General features: G+C 45.9%; 1 protein-coding gene across 1 annotated transcript in view; it reads left to right on the forward strand.

Moving 5' to 3' along the window:
* The window catches only part of LIPT1 (lipoyltransferase 1), a 43,829-nt gene that overhangs the window by 13,809 nt on the left and 4,929 nt on the right, over positions 1 to 25,091 (forward strand). The gene's annotated exons all lie outside the window — the stretch shown is intronic.

The raw sequence follows: 25,091 nt of genomic DNA on the forward strand, positions 1-25,091 counted from the left end.
AAAATAGTTTTCCATGTGAGAAATTTAAGATCACAGGAATCTATGGGTTCAAAAGGAGAGCGCATTAATCCTGTTAAAACCAAATTCAGATCCCATGCTGTGACTGAAGGCCGAATTGGAGGTTTAAGGTGAGTTAGACCTCTCATGAAGCTACTGACGAGAAGTTGTGTGGATATAGGTGCATCTCCTATCTTATTATGATAAGCTGAGATTGCGCTCAAATGTACTCTGATTGATGATGTCTGAAGACCAGAGTCTGACAGATAGTACAAATAGTCAAGAAGAGAAGTTGTGGGGCAATTAAAAGGATCTATATTGTTTTGCTTGCACCAGAGAGTAAACCGTTTCCATTTGAAAGCATAATTTTTTTGCGTGGAAGGTTTGCGTGAAGCTATGATCACTTGAGAAACATTGGTTGAAAGATTGAATGGTTGTAGGATTAAGCTTTCAACATCCATGCAGTCAGGGATAGGGATTGAAGGTTGGGATGGGGCAACTGACCCTGATCCTGAGTGATGAGATTGGGAGCTACTCCCAGGCGTATTGGATCCCTGACTGACAGGTCTAGCAGTGTGGGAAACCATACTTGTCGAGGCCAATACGGGGCTATGAGTATCATGGACCCCTTGTCCTGTTGTAGCTTCACCAACGTCTTGGTGATAAGCGGTATTGGAGGATATGCATATAGTAGGCCTGAGTTCCAAGGGTGAGCAAAAACGTCCTTGGCTGGTTGGTTCTTCTGTTTGTGTAGAGAACAGAAGTTGTCCACCTTGTGGTTCAGATGCGACGCAAAGAGGTCTGTTGTTGGTTGTCCCCAACGTTGGAATATTTTGGTCGCTATTAAGGGATTTAGAGACCACTCGTGTGGTTGGAACTGGCGACTGAGACGGTCTGCTAGGACATTTTGAATCCCTGCTAGATAAGTGGCCTGTAGGAACATTGAATGGTTCAAGGCCCAGTCCCAAATTTGTGCAGCTTCTTGACAAAGGAGATACGAGCCCGTGCCTCCCTGTTTGTTGATGTACCACATGGCTACTGTATTGTCTGTCTGGATTAGCACAGTCTTGTGTGAAAGGCAGTCCTTGAACGCATGCAGCGCATAACGTATAGCTCGAAGTTCCAGAAAATTGATCTGATACGTGGCTTCGAGTTTTGTCCAAGTTCCTTGAGTTTGCAGAGAGTTTATGTGAGCTCCCCACCCCAAGGTGAATGCATCTGTAGTTAATGTTATCTGAGGGACTGGTTTTTGGAAGGGTAGGCCCTTGCGTAAATTGTCCTTGATTGTCCACCATTGTAGCGAGGAGCGTAGCTGGTGGGTTACTTGGATTTGATAATGTAGTGGTTGAATGGCTTGGATCCATTGTGATCGCAGAGTCCATTGGGTTAGTCTCATGGCGAGTCTCGCCATAGGAGTGACATGAACTGTTGAAGCCATGTGGCCTAGTAAGATTAGAAACTGATGAGCTGTCACTCGTTGTTGCATGGAAATTGAGTTCGCCAACCGGGACAGTGTGATTGCACGATCTTCTGGAAGAAAAGCATGTGCAGTGTTTGTATTTAATTCTGCTCCTATGAATTGGAGTAGACGAGAAGGTTTCAGGTGGGATTTTTGATAGTTGATGAGGAATCCCAGTGTGTGCAGTAACTTTATTGTGTAATGCAGAGAATTTACTGCTCCTTGTTGTGATTGACTTTTGATTAGCCAATCGTCGAGATAAGGAAAGACATGAACACCTTGCCTGTGCAAATGTCCTGCTATCACTGCCAGGCATTTGGTGAATACTCTGGGAGCTGAAGCCAGGCCGAATGGTAACACTCTGTATTGGAAATGCTGATGTCCTACTGTGAATCGCAGATACTTGCGATGAGGCGGGAATATAGGAATGTGAGTGTATGCATCTTGAAGATCCAGAGAACAAAGCCAATCTCCCTTTTGTATTAGTGGAAGCATGGTGCCTAGGGACACCATCCTGAATTTTTCTTTTCTTAGGAATTTGTTGAGATTTCTGAGATCTAGAATGGGACGTAGGCCTCCGGTTTTCTTTGGAATGAGGAAATACCGGGAATAGAATCCTTTTCCCTTCTGAGAGTGTGGTACGTGTTCCACCGCTTTTGACTTCAGAAGAGCAGATAATTCTGTTTGTAACTGAGGTATGTGATTGAGATGGGAGTTTTGTGGTGGAAATTCCTGAGGAAGAGATGTGAAGTATAGGCGGTAGCCTTGATGAACAATGGACAGGACCCAATGATCTGTTGTAATGTTTGTCCATTCTGTGTAAAAATGGGAAATTCTTCCTCCAACTGGTAATTCTGGATAAGGATTGGGTAGTTGGCTTTGAACTCTGGGATGTGTTTCAAAAACCGGAGGTGGAACCTGTCTGAGGAGGCGGCTGTGGTCTCGCAGCTCGCTGTTGCCTTTGTTGTGGCCGTTGTTGAGACCTTGGGGGTCTTGACCTAGAGGTCTGAGGATAGTACCTCTTTGGCCGGTAGAAGGGACGTTTGGGCTCCTTGCGTTGAGGTCTGCGATTTGTATGAGTCGCAGTGTCATGAGGTAAGGTTGACAGTTGCTTTAAGGTTTCAGAATGTTCTCTGAGCTGGGCAACGGCATCTTGCACTTTTGTGCCAAATAAGTTGTCTCCCTGACAAGGTAGGTCAACTAACTTGTCCTGTACCTCGGGGCATAAGTCTGAAGCCTTTAGCCAGGCCCATCTTCTTGCACTGATGCCGGATGCAGCTGTTCTGGACGATGTTTCAAAAGCATCATAAGCTGCCCTTACCTCGTGCTTTCCTGCATCTAGGCCCTTTTGCACAATTTGCTGCGCTGCCTCTTGTTGTTGCTGAGGCAGGGATGGTAAAAACTCTTCTATTTGCTTCCAGAGGTTTCTCTGGTGCTGCGTCATATAAAGCTGATATGCAGCAATCTTGGAGTTTAGCATGGCTCCCTGGAAGATTTTTCTTCCCATTAAATCTAGAAACCTGCTATCTTTTCCTGGAGGGATGGAAGCATGTGTTCTAGATCTGCGGGATTTTTTCTGCGCAGATTCTACTACTAGGGAGCTATGAGGGAGTTGAGGTTTTTCAAAACCTGGGGCTGCTTGCACAAGATAAGTAGAGTCTACTCTCCTGTTTACTCCAGGGGTTGTGCAAGGGTGTTCCCATATTCTTTGCTGAAGCTGTAGCAGCACTTCATGTACTGGAATGGCTAAATTGTGCTTAGGAGGATTCACAAATTGCAGTATTTCAAGGGTTTGTTGCCTCTCATCTCTTTCAGCCTGGAGTTGGAAGGGTATGGACTCAGACATTTCCTGAATAAAAGAGGAAAATGAAAGGTCTTCTGGAGGAGACTGTTTTTTAGCTTGAGGCGGAGTGTTCTCAGATAAAAAAATCTTCTGAGGCATGTTCTGATCCTGTGTCTGACCATGTGTCTGACATATGTTGGTATTGAGGAGTTTCTAGTGTTTTAACTGGGGGAACTCCTGAAGGTCCCTGTAGGGGATCTTGAGGGTCTGGTGTACTATCTTCATCCTCCTCTTCTAGATCTTCCTCTTCCTGACCAGGTGCTATAGGCAAGGATGCTAATAGGTCTTGGTACCTTTTAGTAAGGATGCTGTGTAGTCTTGCTTCAGATGTTGAAGTGTCTGGAGCAGGAATGGAAGTATGTTTAATCTTTCCTGATGACTTTCTTGGTGCAGTTGGCCTTTCTTGTATAGGTGTTCTAGTTGGAGCTAGAGTGTACAAGGACATCGATGGTGTAAGAGTTGGCATCGATGAAGTCTGAAAAGTGAACATGGAAATTGGGACCATCGAGGAAATAGGCCTAGAAGTTATCGTGGTCATCGAGCAGGTAGTGTATGGCATCGATGAAGTTATCGTTGTCATCGGCGTTGATGGGTTTGCCGGTATCGGCTGAGCAGGCGGTATGGAAGTTGGAAATATCGGCAACTCTTCCGGCATCGATACTGCAGTGGGCATCGGCATCGACAGTGTAGACGGTATCGGCATCGACACCGTTGTCGGCATCGACTCAGTGGTCGGCATCGACTGTACAGTCGGCATCGACCCGGAGGTCGGCATCGACCCGGTGGTCGGCATTGGCGATGACGCCGGTATTTTATCCTTCAGAGCATCGGCGACTATCCGTGTGATTAACGTGGTTAATTCTGTAACCGATGTGGATGGTATCGATTCCTGTCCGGATGTTACGGAGGTCGATATCACTTTTTGTTTCTTAGGGACCGGTTCCCCCGGCGGTGGCAACGGAGGAATGGAACGGTGCCGTCGGTGCTTATGTTTGGAACGCGGTTCAGATACCGACCTTGTCGATGACGCGGAGGGTGTTGGAGAGGAGGCATCCCCGGAACCCTCTGGAATCCTTTTCTTTATTAAGATCTTTTTTGTAAGGCCTACCGGTGACGATTTTGTTGACGTCGTCGGCGATGGCGCTGTCTGAATTTGGAAGATTTGCGCCATTTTTTCTTGGCGGAGTTTCCTGCCTTTCACCGTCATTTCCTGGCATTGTGAACAGGCGGCGATGTCATGTTCTCCACCAAGGCAACGAACGCATTCGACATGCGGGTCCGTAATGGACATCGTTCGGTTGCAGGCCGGGCATTTTTTGAAACTCGAAGTTTTTTCTGTCGACATCCGTCGATGAAAATGATGTTCTGTCACCAGCCGGTGACAAAACAAGTAAGACCCGTAAAGGGCGAAATTTCTTATAATTTTTTCTGGTTGTGAGGTAACTCACAGGGCTCCTATGAAAACCACGATGCCGTTAGCAGCGCGGAAAAAAGAAGACTGAAGTGAGACCCCTGTGGCAGGGAATATCATGGCATGCCGGGCATGCTCAGTAGCCTCAAGCAGCCAGTTAAAAGCTTCTAGAAACTTGCCAGAAGTTTTTCCCGCTTAAGGGCTCCGTGAGTGACGTCACCCATATGTGAGGACTAGCATCCTGCTTGTCCTGGGATAAATGGATTTTTAACAGGGTGGATAGAGTACGACTATGCAGGAAGAGAAAAGCTACTAGGGGGGATAGAAGGGGCTGGGGGGGGGGGCAGTGTCCTGCAGCTACTGACTTTGACATAATTCACAAATACTATAACAGTTCATCCTTTTTACCCTATAGACTGCAGACCTGAAGAAGAAGGCCTGGGAGTTGCACCTATGGAAGAGGAGATGGCTGGACCATCTGCATGCTCAGCAGGATGGGGCTGAAGGTCATAAATTCCTCATACCAGCTAGAACTGTCACCAATCTTCAAAAAAGACCGCTCAATTAACTACTCCTAGCCCTGTCACACCTAGTCTTTGCTTTCTCTTAACATTGACCTTCTTTCACACATCTGACTCAAAATCCACTATCCTGAGGTTGTAAAGGAAAGACACTCTCCCTCCTTCCTATCACACTACGGGGCCGATGCTATAAAATGCGCGCAGACAAATTGCGTTCATTAGGAACTCATGCGGTTTAAACGCTCGTGCAATTTTTTTCTGGCACCATGGATGCAATATTTAAATTTGAAAATAAAAATCGCTTGAAAAAGGCACGCGTAGTTCGAAACAGAGCATCGGCAGCGCCATCAGTCTTATTATATTGGATGTTCAATATTGCATCGTGCATGTGATCAGTCTGTGACAACTGTAATACAATTGTTGAAGTACAAAAAAACGATATTTTAAGTAGAAAAGCATATTTGAAATCGGCTTTGCACCCCCACTGTGACATCAGCAAGCGGGTCATAATCCTATCAGCAGCTGGGTATATAAATCGCTGCCACAAGGTGTTGCATCTGTCGCTGCTCGACGCCCTCTTTACCTCTGTGGCGACTCCCTCCGGGTCTGATGGATGGTTAACTGCCGCGGCGTCTTCTTGCTGTCTCCCTCCGGCGTCCCTGGACCGGCACGACGCTGAGGATCCACCATGTTGCCTGATGATGTAGGGCATGCTCGCGCGTGCGCTTGCTCCGATTAATATACCAGCAAGGGCGCGAACCTCGGGGGCATCCCCCTGAGATGACAACATCCGCTTCCAGTATAAAAGGTCTCAGTATTCGCTAACGTATCGAGTTTGCAAGGGAATTGCTTCGGCTTTTCTCCCAAGCTACTCTGCCTCCTCAGACTTACCAGGGGTACCCGCTCCTCGGGGGCCTCGCTCTCTTTTCTTTATTTCAGATTGCAGATGGGAACCGGTACTCGCTCCTCGAGGGCCCATGTTCCTGAACACTCTGAAGATTCTCTACTGCCTGGAAGCTATCACAGATACAGACATTTGTGAGTTACCATTGCTCTCTCAGAGCTTTCCCTGGAACCAGGTCCTCGCTCCTCGAGGGCCTAACCCTTTCCAGCTATTGAGCTTCCTTAAGACCTTATGTGAGCTTTGTCATCCAGTTCTGGCTATGAACACAGCATACCCTGTCTACTCACTATCTATAGTTTCTTTACAGCTCAGCAACCCTGGGATCGCTGTTCCAGTACCTGAGGGACTTCAGCCCTGCCGGGCATATCGCCTCACTACTGCCACCTTTGGTGGTTCTACTAACCTGTCTAATAAAAGAATTATCTGTGTCTGTCTCCATACCCAAGCCTAGCCGGTGGTCCCTCTCAGGTTATCCTCCTGGGGGCGCTGTCATCTGCCATCGGCCCAAGGATCCACCTATCTACATTCCTCTACAGCTAGGTGCCCTCTCCAAGCACTCCTCTGGTAACAGATTGCTACTCCTTCCCCATCAGGAGTCTTCAGCAACGGTTCATAACAGATGGCTATCTCCGCAGTCTATACCTGAACAAATTGTTAATTACTCCCTCTACAGGAGCTGAGCATATCAGATTGCTAACTTCTCCTTCCACAGGAGTCAGTTCATAACAAATTGCTAACTCCTCCCTCTTCAGGAGCCGATTCATAACAGATTGCTAAGTCCTCCCTTCTTGAGGAGTAGTGCATAACACAAGGCAAACTTTCCTTTTGCGCTGAGTTCAATTAGACCTATACTGGCTGCAGACTGGTGGTAACTGGTTCCTTGAATTTACGCGTCTTCAGCTTTATTTAATCTCTTCATTTCCTTCATTTTCCAAAGGTAAGAACTGGTTGCTTGCTACTTATATAAACATTTATTATATTTATTATATATTTTTCTGTTGACATGTAGTAAATGTATGTCCTTGAATACGACATCTGAGGATAGAGCATGTCAAGTATCAACATTTCAAAAATGGGGTGTCACAAAATCAATTATAATGGGCCCGAGATGCAAGGATATTGAAAAAGTAGATAAGAATGTTTTAAGTGTCTGGGGGCTATCTAACATTTTTAGTGTCTTTACATTATGGTTTCTGGAAACCGCTCATTTAAATTATTTTTTCATTTTTCTCGGCGTGTAATAACGGTTTTTATCCACGTCTGATTCCTGTATGCCCAGCTCAGACGTCCAGTAATCGAACGTCCATAAAATTACATTCTGCCAATCGAAGTCTCATGCTTGAATGTGTTATGTATGTGGACCCTTGAGCCGGTTGAAGGCAGATGGAACTATTAAAGAAATATCCCTTAGAATTACCTACAGCCGGAATGCGGAAAATACTAATAGCTTAGATAGGAACTTCACCTTACTAGCCCACGTTCCCTGCAGGTTGAACTTTTGGGTACCAGAGCCAGTAGGATTTACCAGAAAGTCTTTTAGCAGAAAAAGAGTCCAGGAAAGATCTAAGTCAAAATTGGTGATATTAGGGTTAATAGTAGTCTGATGATCCAGGCAGACGGTTAAAGCATAAATCACTGAGGTAGCTATGACTTCAGATGTAACCATAGAAAATTGAACTTTATTCTTTTAAAAACTCAGCCAAATATATACAGTCCAGAGAAATACACACTTCCTGAGACCACAGGCAAAGAGACTGAAGGGAAAAAACACAGCAGAACAAAATAATAAAAACAAGAATCTACCAGAGAAAACCCTGACAGTTGCTTACACTAAGCAGACTTGTTTATAAAGCAACCAGAGACACTGACAACAGCCTTACCTAACCCTACGTGATGATGTCATTCGGAACATGATGACATCGTCAGCTGCTGCTCATGCATGTGTCCAGAAAAGAAGGTCTGCAGGCAAACAATCTGCCTCGGCCTTCAGGCCCGAGATGTTACTAATACCCGTCAGTGCCCCCTTCCCGGAGCGAGCTCGCGACGGCTCAAGCCACGCCACCCGCCTTGAAGGAGCAACAATCCGCCACGACCTGAAACACCGCGCCACCCCCTTCCGCCTCGAAAAAGTGCCGAGACCGGGGACCGTGACCAGACCTGTGACTAAAAGAGACTGGGGACCACAACTAGGCCCACGACCAGTATTAACAGTACCCCCCCCTTTTACGACCCCTCGGAGAAGGATTTGGTTTGTCAAGGTTTTCCCAATGAAACTGAAGGAGGAGAGTCATATCTAATATATTAGATGCTGGTTCCCAAGAGTTCTCCTCTGGACCCTAACCTTGCCAGGAGATTAAATATTCCCAATGTCTGCGATAGAACCGGATGTCTAATATATCCTGAACTTGATAAATAGAGTCATCATTTGCAACCACTTCTAACAGTTCAGGGGGTCTTCAATGAAATGTTGATGTAATTAAAGGTTTTATCAAAGATACTTGGAAGGTATTGTGAATCTTTAATGTGGTAGGTAACGATAACCTGTATGAGACTGGTCCTATGTGTTCCTTTATAGAAAAAGGTCCGATGTATTTGGGAGCTAAACGCATAGAGGGTATTCTTAACCGGATATGACGAGTACTCGGTCTCCAGGTTTGAAGAGTGGAGCTTGCCAACGATGTTTATCAATGGTGTTTTTCACTGTCTCAGCTGCTTGTTGGAGGCGAAATTGTGTTGTATTCCACAAAGTGTGAAGTTGTTGAGCCGTGAGTTGTGCTGCTGGTGAATGTACATCTAGAGGTAATGGTAATGGAGGAGTTGGTTGTTTTCCAGAGACAATTTGAAATGGTGATTTCCCAGTTGCAGAATGAACATGATGATTATATGAAAACTCTGCCCAAGGCAAAAGGGGCGCCCAGTCATTTTGTCATTGGTTTACAAATGATCTGAGATAGGTTTTAAGCGTTCGATTGGTACATTCAACTTGCCCATTCCCTTGAGGATGAAATGCTGAAGTAAAATCTAATTTAACTCCGAATTTTTTATAGAGAGTTCGCCAGTATTTAGCAGTAAACTGTGAGCCTCGATCAGATGTAATATGCTGAGGTAATCCATGCAAACGGAAGATGTGTTGAGTAAATAGCTGAGCAAGTTCAGGAGCGGTAGGCAATTTTGGTAAACTCACAAAGTGAGCCATCTTTGAAAAACGATCAATAGTCACCCAGATTACTTGCTTCCCTTCGGATATTGGTAGATCTACCATGAAATCAGTAGAAATATGTGTCCATGGTTCTTTAGGAATAGGAAGTGGCTGTAATAGTCCCCAAGGGTGACCAGGAAGAGGTTTTTGTTGGGTGCACATTGGGCAGAAACTAACATAAGCCTGGACATCTCGTTTAACATGAGGCCACCAATAATATTGAGTTAATAGTTCAAATGTTCGTTCCTTGCCCGGATGTCCAGCTGACAATGAATCATGGGCCCATGATTCATTGATAATAGGTGCAGAAGTCCTTCATGAATAGTGAGATGAAAGGATGTTGAGCTATGGAATTTTCGTCTTCCTGGACGTGAGCGAATTTACCGCTCAGATGTACACGAATGGAAGTTGTTGCAAAATCTACGCTTGATAAGTAGTAGAGGTAATCTAGTAGTAGTCAAGGTTCACATGTGATGGGATCCAAAGAACTGTTCTCACACCATCTGATATATCTGGACCATTGGAAGGAATAGTTGTGTCATGTGGAAGGTTTCCTTGCTGAGACTATGATGTCTTTGACTTCGGATGATACCTGAAAACTTGTTAGGATCAAGCGTTAAATTTCCACACTGTGAGATTGAGAGAAGCTTGAAAGGGATGGAGGAGTAACTCTCCCTATGTTGCGGGAGCTCTGTTGAGAATTGAATGAGATATGCATACCATGGTTGTCTGGGCCACACTGGGGCTACTGATATCATCCTGGCCTGGTCTGCATATATTTCTGTATGTTTTTGTAATGAGTGGAATTGGAGAGAAAGCAAATAGAAGGCCTTAGGACCAAGAAATTAGGAACACATCTGGTGTTTCTCTGTGAGGGCTTGGGTAGAGAGCAAAAATGGGTCAGTTTTCTGTTGTGCTTGGTTGCGAACAAATTTATCAATGGTTGGCCCCATCAGTGGAAGAGATTGTCTGCTACAGTTTGGGAACGAGCCCATTTGTGAGGTTGGAAAACTCTGCTGAGTCTGCCTCCTCATTTGCTATCTCAGGAAGGTGGACCTTCGCCCAGTTCCTGGTGGTTAAAGTCTCTTTGCAAAGGTTCCAAGATCCTGTTCCACCTTGGTTGTTGACATAATACATTGCAACTCAATTGTCACTGTGAATTATTTGTGCTGATATTGGAACAGGTGTTGCAAAACCTTGAGGGCATGTCGCACTGCTCTTAATTCTAGCAGATTTATCTGACATCCTGACTCTGGGTGTGACCATAAACCCTGGGTTTTGTATTGCAGAAGATGTGCCCCCCCGAACTTCGGGGGGAGGCATTGGTGATGAGTATAATTTGATATAGTTGCGGTTGAAGTGGGAGTCTTGACTCCAATACTCCTGAACATAGCCACCAATGGATATCTATTTTCATGAAGTTGATTATGATTATTTTGGAGGATAGAGGTTGAAGGAACTGATTCCATTGCATCCTCAAACCCCATTACAATCACTTCATATGCAGACAAGTGAAGGAAACTACATGAATTGCTGCTGCTAGGTGACCTAGGAAGGTGAGACTGGCAGGAGCTGTGGAGCGCACATGGAGAAGAACGGTGTGGTTCTGCAGCTTTTTGGCTCTATTGCTGGGAAGGAATACCCTGATAGAATTGATCCTATTTGAGCGCCTGTGAACTGTATTGTTTGAGTTGGATATAGGTTTGATTTTTCATAATTGATTACGAACCCCAGATCCTCTGGACAGTGAATTGTTAACAGTGTGTAAATTCGGGGGGGGGGGGGTTTGATATCAACCAATTGTCCAGATAAGGAAAAATTTGGATTCCTGACCAGGGATGAGGAAGTATTTGGAGTAATAGTCCTAATTGTAGCTGGATTGGGCTATTTGTTGTATGGGATTTTGTTTGAGGGGGGATTGCACCTCCCGCTATAAAAGATCTTGATGGAGGTGATCTATTGGGGAGGGGGAGAGATGGGTCATTCGGGGTTTGCTCTTGAAGTTGAGCTGGTAAGCATGATGTATCAATAGTACCCACTGGTCTGATGTTATAATAGCCCAAAATGTTGCACACAATTGGACCCTGCCCCAATCTGATGTCATCTGCTGTGGCGGTGATGTTCTTAAAAATCTTGTTGTGGTTTTGATGCCGCTTGTGCAGGTTGCTTTTGCTTGCTTCTATCTCTTTGTCTTTCCTTTTGCTGGGTAGATGGCGGTTGAGTGCATGGTGATTGGTATGGAGGCTGGCGATAGCCCAGATATGGATGATAGGGCTTTCTTTGGTAGAAAGGCTTCTTAAACTGCAGGTGAAAATGTTGGAAGCTGGAAGATTGTCTCCCACTCATAGAGAGTGACTGCACCGCAAGGTTTTGATCCTTTATGTGCGTGACTGTGTCCTTTAGCTTGTCCCCAAAGAGGTTTTCTTCAGAACAGGGAAGATCAGTCAACTTTCATGGACATCTTCCCGGATGCCACTGATGCGGAGCCATACCATTCGATACCCTGCAATGGAGGTGTCAGATGTTCTCGCTGCCATATAAAAACTCTCATAAATAGCCTGAAAGAGGTGACGGAGATCCTTTTCCAATGTCCAGGAAATGTTGTAGTATGACTGCTTGCTCATCCTCGGACCAAAGAAAAGATTTTAATTGTTGCAAGCATTCGGAGAGATGTTGCACTATGTAAAATTCATGCTGCTGAATCTAAGTTGACACCATAGAGCCCAGTAGCTTGTTGTCCCTTCCTGGGAGTGAGTTTGAATTGAAGCCTGGTCTTTTTGGCTTGGTGCATGGCTGACTCCATCACCACTGAATTATATGGAAGTTGCACCACTCCGTAATCAGGTGATTTTTGAAGGTGAAATTTTAGATCCAGGTTTTGCTCTGTGGTAATATCTGAAGAAGGAGTCTCCCAGACATTCATGAGGGATTTATGTGGTATCAGATAAGAAGGGAATGCAGTAGGCTCACTTGGTAGCTCCAGAATGTAGTAAACTCATCACGTCAGAGTAGGGATCTGGTTCCTTCCAAATCCTTTATTTTTAAGAGAGAACCCACTTTATCTACAAAATGTGAATAAGGTCCTCTGGCATCTCCTCCAGTGGGTCAGAAGGAATGCCTGTCAAACTATCCTGGGGACATTTGCATAGAACTCTCTGATCTCGAGGATAATGATGAAGGATCCCTAGAAAGTGGAGATGGCAGTTGAGGCGCAATAATGGGACAATACACAGTCCTTGGAACTTTTGGTGGTGGACTGGTAAGAACCAAGGGTGGGTTGGGTTCTTGCCATTCTTCATGAACAGGCTCTGGAGAAGTGGGAGCGAAAAAGCATTCCACTGATGAGGTTGGAGGAGAATGAGATGGGGACTGAGCCTCTTCTGTATGATTCATTCCTTGTCTCCTCCTCTTAAGAGGAGGGCTACCAGAAGGGCCCTTGAGTTGTGGCAGTTACAGGACCTTGGATTTGTCTTTTGCGGTGCATGCTCAGTTTTATGCACCATGTATGGTGTCTTGTGCATCTCGTGCTCCTTCTTTGTTATGTGTGCCATGTCATCTTTGGCTCTGTGTGGGCCATTGCTTGCACTGTGTGCGCCGTCTTTGGTGCCGCATGCGCCGTATGTTTAATCTTCATCGCCGAGTGTGCCGTCTTCAGCGTGGAATGCGCTCGGCCTGATGCTCCGTTGTTTTGTGGCCCGTATGTCGTTGCCCTGAATTGGGAAGCGTCCTTGCAGAGGCCGGCCGACGCTCTTTCTGGTGAGGATGCTGAGGCTGTCCTGGGGAGGATTGGGCAGATCGAGAAGACTCCTTTATCTTTCCTGAAGGTGTTGAAGGAGAGGCTGACAACTGTCTGGAGGCTTCTTCCACTTGGAGCCTTGGTATTTTTTCCACTTGCTGCCTCTGTGCCCTGGGGAACATTCTGCCATAGTCGCATCAATTGGCTTGATCATGGGCTGTGCCCAAGCACAAATAGCAGTAGTTGTGGCCATCTGTGATGGGCATTATATGGCTACAACTATGATACTTGAACCCGGCAGTTTTTCTCTGAGACATGATAGCACTGAAAAAAGGGTTGCTGGAATGATGAAAAAAAAAATTGAAAGATGAGGAGATATGAGAGACAGAATTCCTTTTGAAGTACGGATGAAAAAATACTGAGGGGACGAAGGCTCATTTGCATGGGAAATATCAGTAGAACAAAAAGCCTTATGCTTTGAGAGACAGAGCCGCCTAGTGCCGCCCTGATGCAGTTACCCATGTAGCATGGCTAATTCAGCCTGCTTATCAATGGAAAAACAAATGAGAAGAATATTTTTTATTTTATTCGTGAGACCCCCTCCATTTCGGGGGAATACGAGTAAAACAAGTATAGACTCATTTGTTACGCTTTATCCATTTGTTTTAGATGAATACACATCCCTACTGTTTGACTACCATGAGATCATCAGACATTGTCATCCCGAGTTCTTGCTCCTGGTTGATGGCACATCAGCTTTTCGACTCCCCAAGATTTCTGCAATTCAATTGCATGATTGCACTTTTGTATTGAATTTTAACTGTCAGACATTCTCCCACTCCCTCGGGCTTGCTAAGATCACTTCTCATTCTGTCTCTTCTCTCAGGGTTCTCCACTCTGTATCTAGCTGATTATTTTTTTCTGAGAATTATTCGAGAGGAATAATTAACGTTATTGAGTGCATATGGCAGGTCCTCTAAGGTGCTTAACACTAAGTAAAAATAGCTCTGATATAAAAAAGGGAAGCATTGAATCCATGGCATGTCACATGCTTTCATTAGGAACTAGGGCTAGGCTAGAACAAACAGTAATCCTTATTTTAAAATATCCTCTCTGGGCCTGGATGTCCTCACCATGCTTTGGTTTTGTTTTGCATTACAGGAAATTAGAGGTATTTCCAGAAGGGAAACTGTTGCGCGTCCCGGCCGCACTGTTGCCGCAACCTGGCCTGTTCACCTCGCGCTTCCCTCCACGAACTCCGAGCACTCTTCCTTCGGCTCTGCTGCCAGCTATCTGCATCCTCTGTATCTCCCCCGCTCACCGCCATCGTCGCAGGCCTCACAGCGGAGTTCCTGTCGGGACTCTGCGTCCTTGGCCCCGCCCCTAGGCGTGCACACAGCCTGCGCTCCACCCTTTAAAGGGCCAAGGGCGGGAACCTCGACCCGGACGTTACCGGATGACGTCACTTAACCTCCGCATATAAGATGAGGCTCTGCCCCCAGAACCTCGCCTTGCAAACGGGTCGTCTCATTTGAGAAGCTAGTTGCCGTCCTGTGTTCCTGTGTTCTTCTTCCTTGCTTCTTCCAGTGTTTCTGCGTTCCTGTGTCTTCCAGTGCTCCTGCGTTCCCATGGTCCTTCCTGTGCTCCAGCGTCTTTCCTGTCCCGCTACCCAGGTTGTACCTTCTCGGACTGATTTCACTGTACTGACCTCGGCTAGCCCCTGACCATGCTTGGACTGATTCCCGGTATTGACCTCTGCTTGCCTCTGACCACTATTGGACCGCCACCTTCAACTGACCTCTGCATGCCTCTGACCACGATTGGACCGCCCCCTGGAACTGACCTCCGCTTGCTACTGACCACGCTCGGACTGATACCTGGAACTGACCCTTGCTTTGGCTGACTACTCTTGGACGGATACCCTGGCTTTGACCTTTGCATTCCATAAGGACACTCTCTTCATTGCTCCTGTGATCACCAGGCCTGCCTGTTCGGGCATTACCTGTGGCCTTCTCCAAACTAGACCAATAGACCCAGCCTATCTTGACCGGAGGACCTCAAGTTCCTGTCTCGCTCCATTGGTCTCCTGTACCCTCCGCTCTGGACTAGTCAAGTGGTTCTCCACTAGCCGCGCACCCTTGCTCGTGGTGGGCACACCTCTCTGCTACCTCTACGGGAGACCCTCCGAGGCCCACCTAAGCCCAGGCGGTTCAGGAATCCAAGGGCTCAACCCAAGGAGCCTCCAGACTGTTTTTGGTGAAGCTCCAGCTAGCCTCGTTCTCCTTGTGTGCTCCGCCTGGAAGAGAGAAAACGGCCTTTCTCAGGTAAAATGAGGATGGAGGAGGCAAATTGGTTTGAAAAAGGATAAAGAAGACCAATATAATTGTAATTGATTTTTTTTAAATTTACTGTAATCTTAAAATTGACTATTGTAACGCGTTACTATTAGGTCTGCCTAAAAATTCCATAAACCCACTACAAATCCTACAAAATACGACAGCTCGCATTCTCACGAATACACCTACAAGGGAACACATTACTCCCATACTTAAGAAATTACACTGGCTCCCTGTCCACTACCGTATACAATACAAGATATTATCCCTCATTCACAAAGCCCTCCACAACCCAGAAATGAACTGGCCCTCCAACACCTTTCAATTCAATAATTCTAATAGGCCTATTAGAAATCCCTATATTGCTACTCTACAAACCCCATTACCTAAACTATTTAAATATGCATCCACCAAAGCTCGTGCCATTTCCATAGCTGGACCTACACTATGGAATGCTATGCCCACTGAATTACGCCTTGAACTGTCCTCTAAGACATTCAAGCAAAAGCTCAAGACATGGCTTTTTACTAAAGCCTACACTTGATTTTGCTGTGCTCCCCTTTAACTCTACTGTTCCTAACATGTATCTAACTTACACGATCTCTCTTAACTCCTATTACTCCCTTTTCTTAGTCTGCCATTCTTTCCATCTTTTCCCTAAACTATTACTCTCAACTTTAGTTTAACTATGCCCTCCTCTTCTAGGCATTCTAGCTCTATTGTTACTCTCTTATAACCTTTGATCTCGCCCTCTGTACATATGTATATAACCCTTTCCTTCCTTACCCTTTCTCTTCCCTTCCCGTTCCAACTTGCTCCCCACCCCTCCTATACCCCCATTTTTTCGCCTTGATACTAGATTAAGTTATGCAATCACATTTATTTTACTCTATATTTCTATCTAATATTCCGTTAATTAAGTTGTTCTTGATTTTGTATTTTACTGTTTTAATGTATTGTGGATTCCAGATATTATTATACTGTTATATGTACACGCAACTGCGTATTTTTGTTCTATGTACACCGACGTGATATCTTTGATGAGCGGCGGTATATAAAAACCAATAAATAAATAAAATAAATAAATAAAAGAAATAACATTCTCAGTTCATCTAGGATAAAGCAATGTGGTTGCGCTGTTAGTCCACGTAAATTATATTGAAATAAAGGTCAACAAAGAAGTAAGTATTTATTTATAACATTTCTATTCTGCTTATAACAGCACAGTGATATGTTTTTATTGTGAATTAATAGTACATTTCTTTTCATACGTTTTAATACAACTAACTAGATATTGTCTCATATTGTTAAGAAATGTATGAAGTTACTATCCTGCCATGAACATAAGACTTGTCATATTGGATCAGATCAAGGGTCCATCAAGCCCAGCATCCTGTTTCCAGCAGTGGCCAAGCCAGGTCACAAGTACCTGGCAGGATCCTAAGGGGTAGGTAGATTCCAAGCTGTTTATCCCAAGAATAAGCAGTGGATTTCTGCAATTCTGCTCTTTAGTATGTCAGAGCTGCCTTTTATATTAAATATTTGATAGTTAACTTTATTTCTGTACAATTTATCTAGTGATTTACTACAGAAATTGTAATGTTATAAACATAAAAGATTTTATGAAAATGTACATAGGTTGTTAAATTACACGAAGAACCTTTCATTTGTATGGCTCCTTCTTTATGGTCTCCTCTTTTGATTTGAAAAGAAATGAGGTAGATGGGGATCCTGAAAAGGCAATTAATTAGTCACTGATTTAGTTGGTTTTTCAAAGGGTCCCTATCTTTCTGGCAGTTTTTAACTGAAGAATCAGGTCTTGATGATGCAGGCAGCTGAATATTATGAGGTCCATATTCAGTCACTGGCCGGATTGCAAAGTTAGCCGGAAAACTTACCCGGCTAATTTGAGAGGAATATTCAGTAGTGCAGCCGCACTACTGAGTATAGATGACTATTTTAAAGATAGCCGAATAAGATTATCTGGCTAACTTTAGGACAGCTGGTCAGCACGACCAGAGTTAGCTGGATAACTTACAGGCCGATACTGTACAGATGCATAAATAAAGTGCGGCAGTGTCCAGCGCCCGCTCATTTGACACGCGCACATTTTGGTTCACAATCCGCTCGATTCAGTATTCAAATTAGACACAAATCCAAGCGGTGCTAAAGGCGCGCCTATCAGGCGGTATGCATTCACTATCGATTTTACTGTATAGGACATTATAGAACTCAAGGCAGCGGCCATGGACGTTGGAAGGGAGCGGGGTCTCCGATCATGGACGTCCGGGTGCTCAGGGCAGCGGCCATGGACGTTGGAAGGTAGCGAGGCCTACCTCAGACCATACAATGGACGTTCCCGCCTCTTTCTGGACGTCGATGATCGGAGGCCCCGCTACCTTCCACGTCCGTGCGCTCAAGGCAGCGGCCATGGACGTTGGAAGGGAGCGGGGCCTCCGATCATGGATGTCTGGTTACTCAGGGCAGCAGCCATGGACGTTGGAAGGTAGCAGGGCCTGCCCCAGACCACGCCATGGACGTTCCCACCTCTTTCCGGACGTCCATGATCAGAGGCCCCGCTACCTTCCACGTCTGGGTGCTCAAGGCAGTGGCCATGGACGTTGGAAGGGAGTGGGGCCTCTGATCATGGATGTCCGGGTGCTCAAGGCAGCGGCAGCGGCCCTCCATCGAAGGCCATGGATGTTGGAAGGTAGCGGGGGCCTTCGACCATGGAAGTTCCCACCTCATTCCGACCAATGTCCATGGCGTGGTTGGAGGCAGGCCTCGCTATCCGGACGTCCATGATCAGAGGCCCCACTACTTTCCAACGTCCATGGCCGCTGCCCTGAGCACCCGGATGTCCATGATTGGAGGCTCCGCTACAATCCTTTCCGGACGCTCAAGGCAGCGGCCATGAATGTTGGAAGGAAGCGAGGCCTGCCTCAGACCACGCCATGGACGTTCCCGCCTCTTTCCGGGCGTCTATGGTCGGAGGCCCCGCTACCTTCCAACGTGATTGGCCGCTGCCCTGAGCGTCCAGAAAGGATCGGTAGCGGAGCCTACGACATGGACGTTCCCGCCTCTTTCAGACCGACGTCATTCGCTCGTGGGCACCGATAGTCCAATAGTCCGAGCAATGACGTCCCCTCTCCTACTCCAGCGTCTATATGCTGTCCATTGTGTCATTTTTTCTTTCATTTTGCTGATTTGACTCTTTACTGTATGCTCTCCATGTGTGCTTTTACTGATTTTCACTCTGCTTTTTGCTCTCCACATGTGCTCCTCTTCTGTTTTGTTGATTTTGACTCTTTACTGTATGCTCTGCATGTGCTCCTCTTCCTTCGGGGTCATTATTTTCTTTTGTTTTGCTGATTTTGACTCTTTGCTGTTTGCTCTCCACATCTGCTCCTCTTCTATTTTGCTGATTTTGACTCTTTACTGTATGCTCTCCATGTGCTCCTCTTCTTTCGGGGTCATTCTGTTCTTGATTATCTCTCCATTCTTTAATCCCTTTCTCCGGTTTTTTTCTCCCATTCAGACAATCATGTCAGGAAAACATTCCATTGCATGGGTAGAGGCAGAGTCTGGAGATCGGCAACTGCTGGAAGGCACTAGTTCAGGCTCTTTCTTGATGCTGTCCGTGGTCTCCGCTTGTTTCTGGTTCACAATTTTTTTCATTTATTCTGCTTTGTCTATTTCCGTCATGCTGTCTCTACATTCATTCTTCTTTTTTTTTCCCATTCAGGCATTATGATGGCTGGAAAACGTTCTATTGGGCATGTCGAGGCAGAGTACAGTGAACATCAACAGCTGGAAGGCACAAGTTCTAGCCAGCCATCCAAAAAGCGAACCCGTAATGCTCGCTTCACAGATGAAGAAAAAGAGTTACTGTGCTATGCTGTCTGTGACAAATATAAAGTTCTCTTCCAGTCCAAGGTTTCTGGCTCCACGAAGAAACAGATTTGGGAGAAGATCGCACAGGATGTGAACTTCCTTTCTGTCACGCCCAGGGACGTAAAACAGGTACAGCACCGGTGGCGTGACACTAGAAAAGAGGTGAAAGAAAAGGCTGCCAAAATTGACGCGGCAGCAAAGAGGACCAGTGGAGGGCCACCTTGTAGTATAGTATTGACACCAGTGGAGGAGCTGGTTCTCAGTACTGTGAGGCCAGAGGTCGTCGTCGGCATGTGCACACAGTTCGGCGCTGACACTGGAGCAAGTGGAGATATGCATAAACATATATCTTGTTTGCATTGCATGTTAACTTTTGGGTTTATGAGGGGTAAATTGACAACTCTAACTGCAACCTCTTTCTCCATCTTTCTCCACAGATCGAGTGAATAATGGTGACATAACTAGCGATGAATCCATTCCCACGCCTGATGAATTTGTATTCCCCATGTCGAACGCGGACTCCCCCAGCCAACACGTCTCCACAGAGGAAGTGGTCACACTTAACCTGTTCAATGTGTCTTTTGTGAGCCAACAACCTGAGGCATCTGTACCCCTGGAACCATTTGTAGCACAACCTGAGGCATCTGTAGCCATGGAACCATTTCTAGCGTCAGAACCATCTCCGCTACAGGCTGCTGCTCCACCGGCACAGGTAATGGCATCAGTATCACAGGACCTGGAACAGGCATTATTCTGAATTGACAGCCTAAGCGAGCAGTTTATGACTGGAATCACCTCTCGACAGGATCAACACAATGACTTGATGCTCCAGGAAATGAGGTTGATCCGAACCGACATCAATGGTGTGCTGGCTTCTCCCGGGTTTTGATGAAGGAAATGATGACAGAAATAATCGATGCCGTTAGAGATGTCGCCTCAGCTTTTCGTTCCATTAAGCACTCATAATATTTTTTTAATTAAAGTTTGTTTTTTCCAGTGCATAGGTCCATTGCTGGACCTATGCACTGGAACTCACTCCCAACCCACCTCAGACTTGAACCTTGCATCACCAAATTCAGAGCCCAGCTCAAAACCTGGCTGTTCAAACAAGCCTTTCCCTAACACCCTTGATGGATATTGAATTGTGATGGATCATGACCTGAATTTGACTATGACCTTGTTCTTATGACATTATAGTTCACTTGTTATTTGTTCCTATGCTTCTCTGCTCTCCTATTGGTTTTTTGTACCCCTTACCCTTCCCCTGTTACTTGTAATTTCCGTTGCTTTTATTCCGTGTAAACCGAGGTGATGTTTCGACTAACATCGGTATAGAAGACTCTTTAAATAAAATAAATAATAAATAAATGTTTCTTTTTTTATGTGGCATGCCACTTCTCATAACACACAATAGTTTCATTCAATAACTATTCAAAATAAATTGGTAAAATTAACTCATACAATTTTCAATTTTGGGTTATGAAAAAATAACAAAAGATTTTTTTTATAATGGCATGGGGAAAGGGAAGGGACCATGCCATGGGGGAAGAGGAGGATCATGGTCATTGACGTTGATCAAACAGTGGCCATCCCACAGGAGCCCGTGCCATGACCAGCAATGATTTTGCTTCTGCCATTGTGCGCAGGAGCTCTATGATCTCCTGCTGGCCATGGCGCAGGTCGTGCAGGATGGTCACCGCCTGCACTGCCAATCCCTCCAGGTCATCCAGGCTGCAGAGCAACCGGACCTGGAGAACCAGCAAAGCATCCTGGCGGCCTTCAACGGCTGAGGGCCCTTCCCCAGCTGCTGCGCTGGCCTCCGGTCGTCGACCCGCACCTGGATGTTCCGGAGAGACTGGATTGACAGCATCAATGACGATGTCCTCCTCATCCCCCATGGCTGGTGGGGCAGGAGAGATGGGGGCAGGAGAGATGGGGGATGGCAAAATTTACCGGTGCTGGCCCCTCGCCTTCCTCCTCTGCCTCTTCTGCCAATGTATCTGAAAAGAGAAAAAGCGAAAGCGTTACTGCTGCCGCGCATGCAAAGATCCAGAATGGTAGGAAGGAGAACTTGCTTATAGCCATTTTTAAACAAGACATCACCTCTAGCATTATCGTAAGCATGACATTTAAAATTCAAATGTGAGCGGCGTGCCACGGCATAAAACATCCATATACTTTTACAAGGTCGATACTATTAAAGGCTCATCTTGCTGTTCTGGTGGCGGGGAAGGAGGAGGAGCGGATTCAGAGCTTTCTGATGATCCCTCCGAGGTGGTCTCTGAAAACAGAAATAGCAAAAGTGTCACTGCTGTGCATGCAAAGATCCAGAATGGTAGAAATGATAAATTTCTTATAGCCATTATTAAACAAGACCTCACCGCTTGCATGGTAACCATGACATTTCAATTGCTAACAGCACATACCTTCCTCCGCTCTTCGGTGGTCCCGCAGCTATTCTGGCTCCTCCCTTCTGATCTCTTCTTCAATGCCTCAACCTGGCGAGATAATAAAACACGAATAGGAAACATAAGTTCATATAAAACTTTAACTTTGCTTTAGAGGCAAAAAACAATTCTAACCAAACAAGTCAAGTGTCAGTTTTTCTTTTCTGACCCCCAGCAATACAAAACAACACCAAAATACTAAATTTAATTTAACTTGGGTTTTTTTTTTCTGCTAGCTAGAAATATAAGCTGTGTCATTCCTTACAAGCAACATAAACCAGACCTTGGCCTACCACAACAGAGGCCTATGAACTTACCTCCCTCGGGAAGGACGACTGGGCGTTGAATTGCGCCCTGAGCGCCCGCCAGGCCTCGTCGGCCGGTCCTGGTCCCGCAGTGCCCAGGGTGGAAGTAGAGGTGTCCTGTGCATGTGTCTCGGTTATCAGGGCCAGGGAAAACAACCACTCTCCAGAGTTTGGCTACATGTAGTCTCTAGGTGGACAGGGTACCCTTAGTTGGGCTGGATTCCCCCTTCCCAAAACTGGTAAAATCCTCTCTCTCCCCAGGGGTGAAGACTCCAGAATGGGTGTCCTCAAAGGGCTCTTACTCATAGTTAATGGTTTATTTTTCTTCTCTTTTTTACCATTATCGAATTCCTGATGGGAGAGATCCACTTAGGAACAAACAGCTCCAGATATTCCTTAGTAAGGTAGGAAGAGAGGCAGCCAAAATGTCCCCCCGAATCTTCTCAACAGAATTCTTCTTCCCTTAAATGAGGCAAAGCATCAGAAGGTCCTGCATCGGGTCACCGCCATTCCTCTGTCCTCACTCGGGTGGCAAAGGGGCAGATCTTCCCTAGCCTGGGACTCCAAAGAGAGGATTCCCTGTGTCCTCCTTCCAGGCAGTGTCCAGGGGTCTCACCAAATCTTACAAATCAAACTCTCTGAAAACAAAATCCCCCAAATGACCTGGGATACAGTCTCCACTCATGGGGGACTGGATGGACAGAGCAGATCCCCCACCTATCTCACTGACTCCAGGCAGGATTTGCCTGATCCTTAAGAGATGGCTGTAAAACGTAAGCTCAGGAAAAGCTGCACACGCCTCCTATAACTTCAGAAATCAACTACATTGTCCCCCGAGCTCTCAGGAGAGAGCTGCTTTTAAGTCCTTACCAGGGGGACAACCTTTCCAGCACCCTCAAAGGAAGGGACTCTACCGAATGGTGCCTCCCCCTGCTCACTGACCTACACCGTCCCTAGCTAAAGGAGTGAACCAGGGCCGCTAATGGTTTACATTTTTCTTGGTTTAAGCTTTTACTCACAGGCAGTACTGCCTTTAATTCAGCAACCAACTTATTACCTGACTATTTGCCAATATTTATTTTCCTCTTGCTCTTTTGCACTTCAAGTTCAATCGGAACCTGCACATGGGGTTTTGTTTTCAATTGCCTATGGATTTTTCCTCTAGTTTATATCCCCCTCCCAACACACTTAGATCACCCACTGCAGTGATAATCCTAGCTAGGAGACATACACCAGAGCTCCTAACAGAAACTGTGATAGTGTGCCCAGAGTCTGGCTACCAGGGGTCACCATTGTACAATGACTGGGAGAGCTGGGAATGCTTCCTTTGCATAGCATCCCCAGCCCTGGCCGGCTTAGGGGGCAGAAAGCCTGGTCCCCCAGGGTCAAACCCAGATCCTCTCCCTGGCAGCAGACAGCACGTGCCAGTGACTGAGCCACTGGGTCAGCCATGTGCAAGATTTTTATTTGCTCTCACCAGGGCCAACTCTCCACTTCTTTATTTCCTCTGTTTCTTGCAAAACTTTGGCAACACGTCAGCTGTGGTAAGTATTCTGGAGATATGACAAATTATTGGTAATTAGGAGTTTCTCAATCTTTTCTTTCTAAAAGTAAAAGATAGAGGATGGGAGGAACTAAAAAGAGAGGCGACATGCTACAAACAAATGGTTTAAATAACATTTTGAAAGAAGTTTACAATTGGGGAAGCTTATCAAAACGTTTTAACATTGTACATGGTTTTACTTAGATTCTTATTGCTCTTCAAGCTGTTTTGTCAAAGTTCTACAAAGGTGCATGCGTTAATTGTGTTAATGAAACATAGAAACATAGAAATGACGGCAGAAGAAGACCAAATGGCCCATCTAGTCTGCCCAGCAAGCTTCACACATATTTTCTCTCATACTTATCTGTTTCTCTTAGCTCTTGGTTCTATTTCCCTTCCACCCCCACCTTTAATGTAGAGAGCAGTGATGGAGCTGCATCCAAGTGAAATATCTAGCTTGATTCGTTAGGGGTAGTAGCCGCCGCAATAAGCAAGCTGCACCCATGCTTATTTGTTTTACCCAGACTATGCTATTAGCCCTCATTGGTTGCCTTTCTTCTCCCCTGCCGCTGAAGCAGGGAGCCACGCTGGACATGCGCGACGCATAAGTCCTCTCCCATGCCGTTGAAGCAGAGAGCCATGCTGGATGTGCATCGAAAGTGAAGTATCAGGCACATTTGGTTTGGGGTAGTAACCGCCGTAACAAGCCAGCTACTCCCCGCTTTGTGAGTGCGAACCCTCTTTTCTTCTCCCCTGCCGTTGAAGCAGAGAGCTCTGCTGGATGTGTGAAGTATCAGTTTTTCTTCTCCCCTGCCGTTGAATCAGAGAACTTTGCTGAATATGCATTGAAAGTGAAGTATCAGGCTTATTTGATTTGGGGTAGTAACCGCCGTAACAAGCCAGCTACTCCCCTCTTTGTGAGTGTGAATCCTTTTTTCCACATTTCCTCTTGCTGTTGAAGCTTAGAGCGATGTTGGAGTCACCGTAAGCCTGTGTATGTTTATTTAATAAGGGTATTGACTCCAGGCAGTAGCCATCATTCTGGCGAGTCACCCACTCTTCATTGGCAGCCTCTTGACTTTATGGATCCACAGTGTTTATCCCACGCCCCTTTGAAGTCCTTCACAGTTCTGGTCTTCACCACATCCTCCGGAAGGGCATTCCAGGCATCCACCACCCTCTCCGTGAAGAAATACTTCCTGACATTGGTTCTGAATCTTCCTCCCTGGAGCTTCAAATCGTGACCCCTGGTTCTGCTGATTTTTTTCCTTCGGAAAAGGTTTGTCGTTGTCTTTTGATCATTAACACCTTTCAAGTATCTGAAAGTCTGTATCATATCACCTCTGCTCCTCCTTTCCTCCAGGGTGTACATATTTAGATTCTTCAATCTCTCCTCGTACGTCATCCGATGAAGATCCTCCACCTTCCTGGTCGCCCTTCTCTGTACCGCCTCCATCTTGTCTTTGTCTTTTTGAAGGTACGGTCTCCAGAACTGA

This window comes from Rhinatrema bivittatum, chromosome 2 (assembly GCF_901001135.1).
Source record: "Rhinatrema bivittatum chromosome 2, aRhiBiv1.1, whole genome shotgun sequence".
NCBI lineage: Eukaryota > Metazoa > Chordata > Amphibia > Gymnophiona > Rhinatrematidae > Rhinatrema > Rhinatrema bivittatum.